This window comes from Salvelinus alpinus, chromosome 34 (assembly GCF_045679555.1).
Source record: "Salvelinus alpinus chromosome 34, SLU_Salpinus.1, whole genome shotgun sequence".
NCBI lineage: Eukaryota > Metazoa > Chordata > Actinopteri > Salmoniformes > Salmonidae > Salvelinus > Salvelinus alpinus.
Genome location: NC_092119.1, coordinates 10,511,203 through 10,525,512, shown reverse-complemented (window position 1 = coordinate 10,525,512; position 14,310 = coordinate 10,511,203). Strand labels below are relative to the sequence as shown.

The 14,310-nt window shown below is 44.2% G+C and overlaps 1 pseudogene; it reads left to right on the top strand.

Annotated features, from left to right (window-relative positions):
- Positions 1-4,146: 4,146 nt before the first annotated feature.
- LOC139563631 (type II iodothyronine deiodinase-like) lies at positions 4,147-10,427 on the top strand (annotated as a pseudogene).
- Positions 10,428-14,310: the final 3,883 nt, after the last annotated feature.

Sequence of the window (14,310 nt, the reverse complement as noted above, 5' to 3'; positions counted from 1 at the left end):
CTAACCCCAACACCTAATCTAACCTCAGCTCCAACCCCAGCTTCTAACCCTAACACCTAATCTAACCTCAGCTCCAACCCCAGCCTCTAACCCTAACACCTAATCTAACCTCAGCTCCAACCACAGCCTCTAACCCCAACACCTAATCTAACCTCAGCTCCAACCCCAGCCTCTAACCCTAACCCTAACACCTAATCTAACCTCAGCTCCAACCCCAGCCTCTAACCCTAACACCTAATCTAACCTTAGCTCCAACTCCAACCTCTAACCCTAACACCTAATCTAACCTCAGCTCCAACCCCAGCCTCTAACCCTAACACCTAATCTAACCTCAGCTCCAACCCCAGCCTCTAACCCTAACACCTAATCTAACCTTAGCTCCAACCCCAGCCTCTAACCCTAACACCTAATCTAACCTCAGCTCCAACCCCAGCCTCTAACCCCAACACCTAATCTAACCTTAGCTCCAACTCCAACCTCTAACCCCAACACCTAATCTAACCTTAGCTCCAACTCCAACCTCTAACCCCAACACCTAATCTAACCTCAGCTCCAACCCCAGCCTCTAACCCCAACACCTAATCTAACCTCAGCTCCAACCCCAGCCTCTAACCCCAACACCTAATCTAACCTCAGCTCCAACCCCAGCCTCTAACCCCAACACCTAATCTAACCTTAGCTCCAACCCCAGCCTCTAACCCCAACACCTAATCTAACCTCAGCTCCAACCCCAGCCTCTAACCCCAACACCTAATCTAACCTCAGCTCCAACCCCAGCCTCTAACCCTAACACCTAATCTAACCTCAGCTCAACTCCAACCTGTTGTCTCCGACTAGAGCAGCCTACTACTTTTCATTTTCAAATAATTTCAATCAATCAATGACCTTAATGCTAACTCCATTTTATCAGCTATTGACATCCACCGAAACGTATGCTAACTCCATTTTATCAGCTATTGACATCCACCGAAACGTATGCCAACTCCATTTTATCAGCTATTGACATCCACCGAAACGTATACTAACTCCATTTTATCAGCTATTGACATCCACCGAAACGTATGCCAACTCCATTTTATCAGCTATTGACATCCACCGAAACGTATGCTAACTCCATTTTATCAGCTATTGACATCCACCGAAACGTATGCCAACTCCATTTTATCAGCTATTGACATCCACCGAAACGTATACTAACTCCATTTTATCAGCTATTGACAGCCACCGAAACGTATACTAACTCCATTTTATCAGCTATTGACATCCACCGAAACGTATGCTAACTCCATTTTATCAGCTATTGACATCCACCGAAACGTATACTAACTCCATTTTATCAGCTATTGACAGCCACCGAAACAGAATCATCAGAGTGTTCTCTATCTAATCAGGTCTCCCTCATGAAATAGGTCTTCTGAATTCAACGTGACTTCCTGCATAAGTAAAGGTTAAATAACGTAAAACACTGATTGGCTTACTTGGGTAAACATCTTATGTGACACAGAAACCAATGCATTGTCACCATTTTATATCACTACGTAGTCAGATTCAAAGTGAATGTTTGGCAATGGAGACCATTCTTTAGAATTAACAACAGTGCACTTGTTTTTCCTATAAGATGATTATATATGTAACTGCCCTACAACCCCTATAACGTTATGCTATACCGTTAGGAAACTTTGTTGTGAAACTGAAATGTTAGTAACACTATATTTGGATAGTCCCAAGGAGATGGTCAGGAGAAGGTCAGAAGATGGTCAGGAGAAGGTCAGGAGATGGTCAGGAGACGGTCAGGAGATTGTCAGAAGATGGTCAGGAGAAGGTCAGGAGACGTTCAGGAGACGGTCAGGAGACGTTCAGGAGACGATCAGGAGACGGTCAGGAGACGTTCAGGAGACGGTCAGGAGACGTTCAGGAGACGGTCAGGAGACGGTCAGGAGACGATCAGGAGACGATCAAGAGACGGTCAGGAGACGGTCAGGAGAAGGTCAGAAGATGGTCAGGAGACTGTCAGGAGAAGGTCAGGAGACGGTCAGTAGACGATCAGGAGACGGTCAGGAGAAGGTCAGGAGAAGGTCAGGAGATTGTCAGGAGACGATCAGGAGACGGTCAGGAGAAGGTCAGGAGATGGTCAGGAGAAGGTCAGGAGAAGGTCAGAAGATTGTCAGGAGACGATCAGGAGACTGTCAGGAGACGATCAGGAGACGGTCAGGAGACGGTCAGGAGAAGGTCAGGAGACGGTTTGTAGATGTTCAGTAGGTGTTCAATAATTGTCAACAACATTTCAACTAACTATCCACTAACACTAACTGTAGCCCTAACCCTAACTTTAACCTTAACACTCAACTCTTATCCTAATCCTAAACTTAACCTTAACATTAACCCTTAATTCTTATCCTAACCCTAAACTTAACTCTAGCCCTAACCCTTATTCTAAACCTAAACCATAACCTTAGCAAGCATTTGCTTATCAACAGATAGTTTGTTGACAGTATGATCATCTATAGAGCCTCTATATGGGACAGTCCAGATAAAGGTTGACCTGGGTGTTTAGCAAGATGTCACCTCTATAGATTTTAACTATCTGCCACCCTGCTATGATTTAAGGTAATACTGTTGCCAAACAATTGTGTCACCTCTTTGGACATAAGAAACAATCTATAGCTCCTAAGCCTTTGTAAGCTGACTGTGCCCTCACGTGGATAAATGCCATATAAAAACAAAGCCTATGGCTTAAATAACGACCATGACCAGTGGAGGGAGAATGGCCTATAATAATGGCCGGAATGGAGAAAATGGAATGGCATCAAACACCATGGAAACCATGTGTTTGATGTATTTGATAACATTCCACAGATTCTGCTCCAGTCATTAACACCAGCCCATTCTCCCCAATTAAGGTGCCACCAACCTCCTGTGACCATGACATTACATCCTGTAAGTGCAGCCATTGGCATGTACCCATCGACTTTCTTTGTGGCCTAGAGGAAACAGGCTTTCTGTATACAGTACCCGGTATAAAGCTTCTGCAGGAGAGAGATTAGGCCGGATGTATGGAAGACTGAGGATACGAAGCATCAAGCTGGCTGGGTCATACCTCAATTATCCCCCCTCTCACTCTCGTCTCCTTCCAGTCACCTGTAGTCAGAAACACAAGGAAAGTCCTCTCAGATCCGTGTAGAAGAAGGAATGGAGACAAGGAACGGACTTTGGGGACATCACTTGAGACCAGAGGTGGGTGAATCTTACCCCCTGCCCGCAATGGCTTGTAGGGGTGCTGGATGGTGTTTTAGACGATGCGCCCCGGGGTGCATCTCAATAGTCTAAAAGCAGTGAGTGAGTCATCCTGAGGGGTAGCTATATAATGAGTTCATAAAAGGTCTGAATTTCCCACATGGCAGATGTCCAGCGACTATGACAATTACTAATCATAACGTCAGGCCTCTTTATTTTCCTGTTGGGCTCACTGTGCTTGGCAAGAGGAGTTCATTTGGCTCAGCTGACGGGGGAGAGAGACAGGTGTTGATTTACTTTTTCCTAGAAAAACACAGTGTGCAAGTTTGCTTACAATTTTGTCCACTCTTTTTGTTTGACTAGATAGAATGAGATGAGATGTTAAATACAAAGACAGTCAATAAATCAAGAGCAAATGGTTGTTTTAGTGGTTTCATATTTTATTGAATATGACTTTGAAGGGGTTGTGAAAAAATAAGTCATTTTTTTAAATCAAAACTGCACATGCATTTTACTGGTATTTTTTGGGTCTATCTTAATTTAATTTAGTCTAGAAATGTATTGTTTTTAATCTTTTGTTACTTTTTATGATAAAAAAATAATAATAATTGTTAACCACTTTGTATTGTATTTTGTTTTTTCACGTACATTTTTGGGGTGAAAAATGATCAATTCTAAAGGAGTGCACTATCTTCTGTCTGATTGTTTTGGAACAATATAAAGTTCCTTGTAGGCTTGGCCACCCTTCTCTGTTTCCATGCGTTATATTACCGAGAAGCGCTATAAGCCAGCGAGAGAGGGGGGTAGCACTCGGTCTGACGTCATGATCTTACAACAAGATACGCCTGGAGCTCTATCGCGGAGGCGAATAATTTACGGTATAAAAAGATTTACAGCCGAGAGGGCTAACTCGTTGGAGCACACAAGCAATTACAAAGCCAGCTAAATACAACTTTTGGCACGCGCAGAGCGCAGCCCTCGAAAACGCTCCTTGAGCCCTCTCTTGCCTCTTTTTATCCCGGGTGACAATTCATTTGTGCGCTCCAAGTCAAGTCAGAGCGCACTCCGTTGAAATGCGAGCAGCAGCATAAAGACCTTACACCTTCGAGAGAGGGGACAGAGACATATTTAGTGTTTTGACAGTGTCAGACAGTGAGCGGGGAAAAGCAGAGGAGCACCTGTCTTCGCAGCATGTCCTTGGAAAGCAGCTAAAACCGAGACGCATCATCGGTCTAGTCCGGGGACAGAAGCCTAAACAAATGGGCGCTGCCAGCGTGGACCTGCTGGTCACCCTCCAGATCCTGCCCGGTTTCTTCTCCAACTGCCTGTTCCTCGCGCTCTACGACTCGGTGGTCCTGGTGAAGCGCGTGGTGTCGTTGCTGAGCTGCCCTGGCGGCGGCGGGGGAGAGTGGCAGCGCATGCTGACCTCGGCGGGGCTCCGGTCCATATGGAACAGCTTCCTGCTGGACGCATACAAACAGGTAATGAACCATGTATGTTAACATTGCAGGCTACACTGAGGCTAGAGTCTGTGCTTATACTGTACGTTGTAGCAACTTGTATTGTGGTATAACTGTGTTCAACAGACCCACAGTTACTGGGCAATGTTCCAATATAATAGTACTCTCTCATGGACATATTCACGGATAATTTTACTCTTGTGTGTATGCAAGATTGGCGAAATAGTGTCCTATAAAAGTGTCAGAGTGGCATCACCTGGAAGAGTTGGTATCTCAACTGTTATATAAATACTTCTCTGTTAATCTTAACATTTCAAAAGCACTGTATCGTTTTTAGAAGGTCAGTCCTTCATTTTGAAAGGACAGTTATACATCTGCATCACTGAATTCTTCTTATCTGGCCATCTGAGCCCATGTCCTCTCCTTTAAATGTTGAACTTTAATATCAAATTCAAAATGTAGGTTATCTAAAACGTGATGAACTTTGGTCCCCAGACAGTCAAAACCATGAGGGCCATTCACCCTCTGTTACTCAGAAATTCAGAGGTCTGGCTTCTCCTAAATGTTACATTTTAACTCCCAAACCAAACAGAGACCAGTGTGTCAGTGCCAGCCAGACACCAGGCATCACACCAGGTAGACAGGTACACATGTTGGCTTTTACACATATCATCTGACACCTGTAGGCATTTTGATAGATAAGAAAATGTACAGAATGGATGTGAATGGCTTATAGCAGGTGAATGAACCACGTGTACGATGCTCGTCACTAAAGAATGTGGTTGGTGTAGTTTGGTTGTAATTTGGTAGAGGATTCCCTGCCTCTCCCCTCTCTGTCCCCTTGTTGGTCTAGTTTGGGGTAATTTGGTAGAGGAATCCCCTGCATCTCCCCTCTCTGTCCCCTTGTTGGTGTAGTTTGGGGTAATTTGGTAGAGGATTCCCTGCCTCTCCCCTCTCTGTCCCCTTGTTGGTCTAGTTTGGGGTAATTTGGTAGAGGAATCCCCTGCATCTCCCCTCTCTGTCCCCTTGTTGGTCTAGTTTGGGGTAATTGTCACTTTGTCACTTTCCTCCTCTCTCTCTCGCTTCATCCTCTCTCTCTTTTTCACTCTCTCATGCCCCCTCTCTTCCCCTCGCCACGCCTTTGTCGTTCAGTCCTTGTCTCTGTTGTTCAGTCCCTGTCTCTGTCGTTCAGTCCCTGCCTCTGTCGTTCAGTCCCTGCCTCTGCCGTTCAGTCTCTGCCTCTGTTGTTCAGTCCCTGCCTCTGTCGTTCAGTCCCTGCCTCTGTCGTTCAGTCCCTGCCTCTGTCGTTCAGTCCCCGCCTCTGTCATTCAGTCCCTGCCTCTATCGTTCAGTCCCCGCCCCTGTCGTTCAGTCCCTGCCCGTCGTCCTGCCCCTGTCGTTCAGTCCCTGCCTCTGTCGTTCAGTCCCTGCCTCCGCTGTTCAGTCCCTGCCTCTGTCGTTCAGTCCCCACCTCTGTCATTCAGTCCCTGCCTCTATCGTTCAGTCCCCGCCTCTGTCGTTCAGTCCCTGCCCGTCGTCCTGCCCCTGTCGTTCAGTCCCTGCCTCTGTCGTTCAGTCCCTGCCTCCGCTGTTCAGTCCCTGCCTCTGTTGTTCAGTCCCCGCCTCTGTCATTCAGTCCCTGCCTCTATCGTTCAGTCCCCGCCTCTGTCGTTCAGTCCCTGCCTGTCGTCCTGCCCCTGTCATTCAGTCCCTGCCTCTGTCGTTCAGTCCCTGCCTCTGTCGTTCAGTCCCTGCCTCCGCTGTTCAGTCCCTGCCTCCGCCGTTCAGTCCCTGCCTCTGCCGTTCAGTCCCTGCCCGTCATCCTGCCCCTGTCGTTCAGTCCCTGCCCCTGTCGTTCAGTCCCTGCCCCTGTCGTTCAGTCCCTGTCTCTGTCGTTCAGTTCCTGTCTCTGCCGTTCAGTCCCTGCCTCCGTTGTTCAGTCCCTGCCTCCGTTGTTCAGTCCCTGCTTCTGTTATTCAGTCGTTCAGTGTTTCTATGTCAAACGGTTTTTGCATATTTCAGTCTTCTGTGATGGACAGTACCAGTCAAAAGTTTGAGCACAACTACTCATTCCAGGGTTTTTCTTTATTTTCACTATTTTCTAGAATGTAGAATAGTAGTGAAGACATCAAAGCTATGAAATTACATATTTGGAATCATGTAGTAACCTAAATATATTTTATAGATACTTCATTATAGCCACACTTTGCCTTGATGACAGCTTTGCACACTCCATCCCCCCCACACACACACACACACTCCATCCCACACACACACACACACACACACACACACAAACACACACACACACACACACACACACACACACACACACACACACACACACACACACACACACACACACACACACACACACACACACACACACACACACACACACACACACACACACACACACACACACACACACCCCCCCACACACACACACACACACACACACACACACACACACACACACACACACACACACACACACACACACACACACACACACACACACACACACACACACACACACACACACACACACTCCATCCCACACACACACACACACACACACACACACACACACACACACACACACACACACACACACACACACACACACACACACACACACACACACACACACACACACACACACACACACACACACACACACACACACACACACACACACACACACACACACACACACACACACACACACACACACACACACACACACACACACACACACACTCCACCCCACCACCACACACACACACACACACACACACACACACACACACACACACACACTCCATCCCACACACACACACACACACACACACACACACACACACACACACACACACACACACACACACACACACACACACACACACACACACACACACACACACACACACACTCCATCCCACACACACACACACACACACACACACACACACACACACACACACACACACACACACACACACACACACACACACACACACACACTCCATCCCAAACACACACACACATACACACCACACTCCATCCCACAAACAAACACACACACACACACACACACACACACACACACACACACACACACACACACACACACACACACACACACACACACACACACACACACACACACACACACACACACACACACACACACACACACACACACACACACACACACACACACACACACACACACACACACACACACACACACACACACACAGGGCTAGGTAGGTTACTTTCTAAATGTAATCTGTTACAGTTACTACATTACCTGTCCAAAATTGTAGTCGGTAACGTAATTGTTTTGATTTCCCAAACTCAGTCATAATAATTTCTTTGGGGCGGCAGCGTAGCCTAGTGGTTAGAGCGTTGGACTAGTAACCGAAAGGTTGCAAGATTGAATCCCCGAGCTGACAAAGTAAAAATCTGTTGTTCTGCCCCTGAACAAGGCAGTTAACCCACTGTTCCTAGGCCATTTTTGAAAATAAGATTTTGTTCTTAACTGACCTGCCTGGTTAAATAAAGGTAAAAAAACAACTTTCAGGCATTAGAAGACAAAAAATGCATTTTACCAATTGGATGACATCTACTGCAGGGTAAATCAATGTTAGAGTTGTCATAGATGGATGTTGCATTTTACTTTATGGGGTTAGGTAGCGTCTTCTAACCCGTAACATTAAAAACCAAAGTCTGTCAGATTTCCAGTCATTCCAATACATATAAAACCCCATTGATCTTCAAGAATAGGACTTGGAAATATGGAAATATAGATTAGCCAAATTGTTTTACATGAGCATAAACAAAAGAATTAACGACTTATTAGCCAACTCAGTTTTATATGATCTTGTTGTCATGGAGGACTGATTGGGATCATTGCTACCATTGCTTGCTACAGGCTTATTGTTTACGTTTTTGTTGGTGACACTTTGATATCTCGATAATTTTCAGCTGTTTAAGTCTACCAAAGAGCGCAGGTTTGAGCATATGTCCATTAGGCCTATGGAGAAAGAAAATGTAATCAGCATGAATTAGATTGAGCAATGAAAGCCCCAACTCGTGGTCTTCTTAAATGAAACTCGTTGTTGACAGTATGGAGCATAATACCACAGAGGAGTATAGAAGGGGGAAACTCGTTGTTGACAGTATGGAGCATAATACCACAGAGGAGTATAGAAGGGGGAAACTCGTTGTTGACAGTATGGAGCATAATACCACAGAGGAGTATAGAAGGGGGAAACTCGTCAAACTTCTGTTCCACAGACTGGGATCCACACGATGCAGCTGTTGCCAGAGCGCTAGGCAGCTTACAATTATTCAATTAAACCATTATTGGTATAAAATACACATATTTATTTTATTTATTTATATTTCACTTTTATTTTACCAGGTAGGCTAGTTGAGAACAAGTTCTAATTTACAACTGCGACCTGGTCAAGATAAAGCACAGCAGTTCGACACATACAACAACACAGAGTTACACATGGAGTAAACAAATATACAGTCAATAATACAGTAGAAAAAGTCTATATACAGTGTGTGCAAATGAGGTAGGATAAAGGAGGTAAGGTAATAAATAGGCCATGGTGGCGATTATATATACGTTTGTGAACAGCCGTCCACCACAACCACAATCCGTAAGGCACAAATGGCTACATGAGAGAGCAGCAGTGTGATTCACATCAATGTGTTATGTAGATATCAATAATAAATGACATCCAATGAAGGTGCCACCAACCACTTGTAGTGTGTATATTATTGTGTCTTGGTTGACTGGCAACACCAAGCTTCTCTTTTCTTTCAGAAAGACGGTACAGCTCAAGATAAACAGCTGATAACCAACCTATCTTTCTCTCTTCCTCCCTCCTCGCTTTCCCTCCCCTCCTTCCTCCCTCCTCGCTTTCCCTCCCCTCCCCTCCTTCCTCTCCCTCCTCCCCTCCCTCCCTCCTCTCCCGCCTCTCCGCCCCTCTCTCTCCCCATGTAGGTGAAACTTGGCAGTGAGGCACCCAACTCCAAAGTGGTGAAGGTTCCTGGTAGCGCTGGTAACCATGGCTTCCGGCGGCGGAGCAGTGTGACCACCACCACGGCCCGTCATCCTGGAGACGAGTGCCGCCTGCTGGACTTCGAGTCATCGGAGCGCCCTCTTGTGGTGAACTTCGGTTCGGCCACCTGACCCCCATTCATCAGCCACCTGCCCGCCTTCCGGCGGCTGGTGGAGGAGTTCTCTAACGTGGCCGACTTCCTGCTGGTCTACATTGACGAGGCGCACCCCTCAGACGGCTGGGTGGCGCCCACCATGGGCCCATGCTCCTTCGAGGTCAGGAAGCACCGGTCGCTGGAGGAGAGGGTGGTGGCGGCCATGAAACTGACTGAGGCCTTCAGCCTGCCGCCTCAGTGCCAGCTGGTGGCTGACTGCATGGACAACAATGCTAACGTAGCCTACGGCGTGTCCTACGAGAGGGTGTGCATCGTGCAGAGAAGGAAGATCGCCTACCTGGGTGGGAAGGGACCCTTCTTCTACAACCTGAAGGATGTGAGGCAGTATCTGGAACAGAGATATGGCAAGAGATAGGGGGCAGACAGACAGAGAGGACGAGTTCTGTGACAACTGAACGGCTGATAAGAGAAAGAGAGAATATTTATTTTCGTATAAAAGGAAGGCGAGGTGCTTTCCGAACTGATCTGTTCTGACCACGAATGACAGGCAATGCTTGGAACAGAACATGTGACATGTTCTAAAATTCCCAAGTTCCACATCTCTGGGACTTCCTTTCTGGAAGGAGACCAACATTCCATAAGACTTTTCACTGGAACACAATAGAACAGAACCGATAGACTTTAGAACATGGACTGATGCTCTGCTACCTATGACAGTGAGTTGACTGAAAGAAGAAACTGAATAGGTTGACCCGTGACCCGCTTTATCAATAACTTCATCCCCATTTGCTAATAATCTTAAACATGTCTAGTTACAGTACACATTATCTTCTAACCTGGCTCCTTTCAAAACGAAAACCAAATTACTGCACAGAGAAGAAAGCACAAGTGCCCAACTATAACAATTATATTAATTTATTTCTATGGAGTTTTGAATGTTATGTTGTTTGTTTTTACACCACGATAATATTTTGTGTGTTGATGCACTTGTTAGGCTTTTTATTTAAGAAAACAATCCATCATATAAGGGGTGTTACACCACTGTTTAAACCATCTAGAGTAGACTGTTTAAACCATCTAGAGTAGACTGTTTAAACCATCTAGAGTAGACTGTTCTCAACCATCTAGAGTAGACTGTTTAAACCATCTAGAGTAGACTGTTTAAACCATCTAGAGTAGACTGTTTAAACCATCTAGAGTAGACTGTTTAAACCATCTAGAGTAGACTGTTTTAAACCATCTAGAGTAGACTGTTTTAAACCATCTAGAGTAGACTGTTTTCAACCATCTAGAGTAGACTGTTTAAACCATCTAGAGTAGACTGTTTTCAACCATCTAGAGTAGACTGTTTTCAACCATCTAGAGTAGACTGTTTTCAACCATCTAGAGTAGACTGTTTTCAACCATCTAGAGTAGACTGTTTTCAACCATCTAGAGTAGACTGTTTTCAACCATCTAGAGTAGACTGTTTTCAACCATCTAGAGTAGACTGTTTTCAACCATCTAGAGTAGACTGTTTTCAACCATCTAGAGTAGACTGTTTTCAACCATCTAGAGTAGACTGTTTTCAACCATCTAGAGTAGACTGTTTTCAACCATCTAGAGTAGACTGTTTTCAACCATCTAGAGTAGACTGTTTTCAACCATCTAGAGTAGACTGTTTTCAACCATCTAGAGTAGACTGTTTTCAACCATCTAGAGTAGACTGTTTACAACCATCTAGAGTAGACTGTTTAAACCATCTAGAGTAGACTGTTTAAACCATCTAGAGTAGACTGTTTAAACCATCTAGAGTAGACTGTTTAAACCATCTAGAGTAGACTGTTTAAACCATCTAGAGTAGACTGTTTTCAACCATCTAGAGTAGACTGTTTAAACCATCTAGAGTAGACTGTTCTCAACCATCTAGAGTAGACTGTTTAAACCATCTAGAGTAGACTGTTTAAACCATCTAGAGTAGACTGTTCTCAACCATCTAGAGTAGACTGTTTAAACCATCTAGAGTAGACTGTTTAAACCATCTAGAGTAGACTGTTTAAACCATCTAGAGTAGACTGTTCTCAACCATCTAGAGTAGACTGTTGAAACCATCTAGAGTAGACTGTTTAAACCATCTAGAGTAGACTGTTCTAAACCATCTAGAGTAGACTGTTTAAACCATCTAGAGTAGACTGTTTAAACCATCTAGAGTAGACTGTTTAAACCATCTAGAGTAGACTGTTTAAACCATCTAGAGTAGACTGTTTAAACCATCTAGAGTAGACTGTTTAAACCATCTAGAGTAGACTGTTTAAACCATCTAGAGTTGACTGTTTAAACCATCTAGAGTAGACTGTTTAAACCATCTAGAGTAGACTGTTTAAACCATCTAGAGTAGACTGTTTAAACCATCTAGAGTAGACTGTTTAAACCATCTAGAGTAGACTGTTTAAACCATCTAGAGTAGACTGTTTAAACCATCTAGAGTAGACTGTTTAAACCATCTAGAGTAGACTGTTTAAACCATCTAGAGTAGACTGTTTAAACCATCTAGAGTAGACTGTTTAAACCATCTAGAGTAGACTGTTTAAACCATCTAGAGTAGACTGTTTTCAACCATCTAGAGTAGACTGTTTTCAACCATCTAGAGTAGACTGTTTAAACCATCTAGAGTAGACTGTTTAAACCATCTAGAGTAGACTGTTTAAACCATCTAGAGTAGACTGTTTAAACCATCTAGAGTAGACTGTTTAAACCATCTAGAGTAGACTGTTTAAACCATCTAGAGTAGACTGTTTAAACCATCTAGAGTAGACTGTTTAAACCATCTAGAGTAGACTGTTTTCAACCATCTAGAGTAGACTGTTTTCAACCATCTAGAGTAGACTGTTTTCAACCATCTAGAGTAGACTGTTTTCAACCATCTAGAGTAGACTGTTTTCAACCATCTAGAGTAGACTGTTTTCAACCATCTAGAGTAGACTGTTTTCAACCATCTAGAGTAGACTGTTTTCAACCATCTAGAGTAGACTGTTTTCAACCATCTAGAGTAGACTGTTTTCAACCATCTAGAGTAGACTGTTTTCAACCATCTAGAGTAGACTGTTTTCAACCATCTAGAGTAGACTGTTTTCAACCATCTAGAGTAGACTGTTTTCAACCATCTAGAGTAGACTGTTTTCAACCATCTAGAGTAGACTGTTTTCAACCATCTAGAGTAGACTGTTTTCAACCATCTAGAGTAGACTGTTTTCAACCATCTAGAGTAGACTGTTTTCAACCATCTAGAGTAGACTGTTTTCAACCATCTAGAGTAGACTGTTTTCAACCATCTAGAGTAGACTGTTTTCAACCATCTAGAGTAGACTGTTTTCAACCATCTAGAGTAGACTGTTTTCAACCATCTAGAGTAGACTGTTTTCAACCATCTAGAGTAGACTGTTTTCAACCATCTAGAGTAGACTGTTTTCAACCATCTAGAGTAGACTGTTTTCAACCATCTAGAGTAGACTGTTTTCAACCATCTAGAGTAGACTGTTTTCAACCATCTAGAGTAGACTGTTTTCAACCATCTAGAGTAGACTGTTCTCAACCATCTAGAGTAGACTGTTTTCAACCATCTAGAGTAGACTGTTTTCAACCATCTAGAGTAGACTGTTTTCAACCATCTAGAGTAGACTGTTTTCAACCATCTAGAGTAGACTGTTTTCAACCATCTAGAGTAGACTGTTTTCAACCATCTAGAGTAGACTGTTTTCAACCATCTAGAGTAGACTGTTTTCAACCATCTAGAGTAGACTGTTTTCAACCATCTAGAGTAGACTGTTTTAAACCATCTAGAGTAGACTGTTTTAAACCATCTAGAGTAGACTGTTTTCAACCATCTAGAGTAGACTGTTCTCAACCATCGCGACTCAGACACTTCCTAGTACATCGTTGATGTTACACCAGCACCTAGAAAATAGACGTTAGCTCTGTGTCCATCTCCTCCATATGGGCGTTTTAACCCAACAGACAATGAGAGAGAGAGGAAAGTAAACCCAAGAGCAAAGCACAGAATGAAGAAACAGAGGCAGTATGTGTACTGTAGTCAGCACCAAGGCTACGTCGCTAGCTAGCTAGCTGTAATCCCAGGGGCTGTTTGCTTGTTGGTGATGGTTTGTGTTAGCGATGAGGCAGGGGTGTACAGAGATGTAATGGGTTGAGGGAGATAGCCATGTCTCCAAAAACCTAAGGTGAGTTTTCTGAAAGCTTTATGGCTAACGTGGTGCTTCATTTCTCTCAACAACCCAGACTCAAGCCACATGTAGAACATCAAACATTGATTTTTCAATTGGTGCTCTCGTGGTTGAGTTGTCAAGATGTACAAAGTGCCACGTTAGCTATAAAGCTTCTGGGACACTGAGTTCTGAGGTGTGTGGCAGGAAGTGAGAAAGGC